Source organism: Vicia villosa, linkage group LG1 (genome assembly GCF_029867415.1).
Source record: "Vicia villosa cultivar HV-30 ecotype Madison, WI linkage group LG1, Vvil1.0, whole genome shotgun sequence".
Classification (NCBI taxonomy): Eukaryota; Viridiplantae; Streptophyta; class Magnoliopsida; order Fabales; family Fabaceae; genus Vicia; species Vicia villosa.
Window position 1 is genome coordinate 41324804 of NC_081180.1, and position 1683 is coordinate 41326486.

Here is a 1683-nt window from a genome sequence, read left to right on the forward strand (position 1 = left end):
GTTTAGGTTTGAAAGAAGCAATGTTTTAGCTTAATCGGCAATGTTATTAGGTACGGAAGAATTAGTGTTAGCCTTAAATGACAGTTTTGAATTATGATTTGGAGGTTCGGATGGAATTTTTATTTGTTTGAAGCATCATGTATCATATATTTCAGAGTTAGGTTAGGACTTTGGCTCACTGTTAGGACTTCCGTCCATTGTTATGACTTCAGATCAATGTTATGACTTTGGTCCAGTGTTTTAGGATTTCAGTCAAATAAATATGAGTCCACAGATGGTACCACATACATCAGAGTAGAGGAGATGAGTATTGCATATTATTCTTGTATATGTATAAAATATTGTGTGATTGTGATTGATGTACTTGTAGTGATAAATGATATCCTTGTTGTTATTATACCATGCACTTTTATGGAATGTATTCTCACCCCTTCGTTTTTCTTTGTTTCCCAAATGGGGTCTTCTATGAAGAGTAGTTTCTTCGTAGTTCCTTATGGAAGCTAGTATAGTATACCTCTTATTTTGTTTTCGTTGTATTTCGCTCAACGTTTAAGTCATCTTGTTCGATTATTATTATTATTATTTAGGCTATGATATTGTAGCATTGGGGTTAGGCTATTATTATTATTAAGGCTATTATTATTTCACTCGGCGTTTCTATTATATTGTAACCAAAAAATCTTACAACATTGTTATGTGTGATGTGATACCTTTGTTCTATATTTTTACATTCCTCAATGTTATGTATATTAAATATAAAGGAAAATTTTTATTGGGGTTTATGGTGTTACAACTCCTCATATAGCAGATATCTGTAGGCTTGAGTAGGAAAACGGGTGCCTCTAGGTCTCTTATTCATTTGAAGCATCATTATGTACCACTTCACTAATGAAATCTAGAAAAATCCTACGCTTATCACCAAATATGACATGTTTCTCCTCTCTAGTGGAAACTTCTACTAGCAAGCACGTCTTTATGTATCACTTCTTTTGTTTCTTCGATGCTGCCTAAGAAAGCTTGATGTCGTCGACAAAGAAGAAACTTTCCTAAAAGGCATCCATATTCCTCTTCAGATAGGTCTCTTCTTGGGATAAGTCATCTAGAAGGTAGATGTAAGACCCCGTCTCATCCAAGAAATGGATCTGACGCTAGAATTTTGGAAACCTATTTAAATATTTAAAGGGCGACTCAAATTGAACATCACACATACTCACATGGGCCACCTTAGTTAGGAGAGTAACCATGAAGTACCAGTATTTGAAATTCTTCGCGTTATTCGAGTATACCTCTAACATTTTCTAGCCCTACCTGGGAGGAGGAACCCACCTCAGTGAATCCATAATCCAGATCTCCCTTGCCAACAAAGATGGAACAACATCTAATGTTTCTTGGTCCACCCACACGACTGAATTGTTTTCTCGCATGTTCTCGGTTCCTATGTGGGAGTTTACCCTCTTAGAATTACTGCCAACATACAAAAAATAATAACTATAAGCATAAGCCAATATTAGGATTCCAACCTCCACCTTACTTCATTATTTCTGGGGTTACAACGAAAAGTGTGACGATGTGCTCTGATATAAGTTCGGGTTTTACCTTCTTGCTTGGAATCATCCATAACAGTGGGATTCATCAAGAGAAAATTAGGAAAAACAAAATCTTCAGTAACCTCTCTAGGGGTAA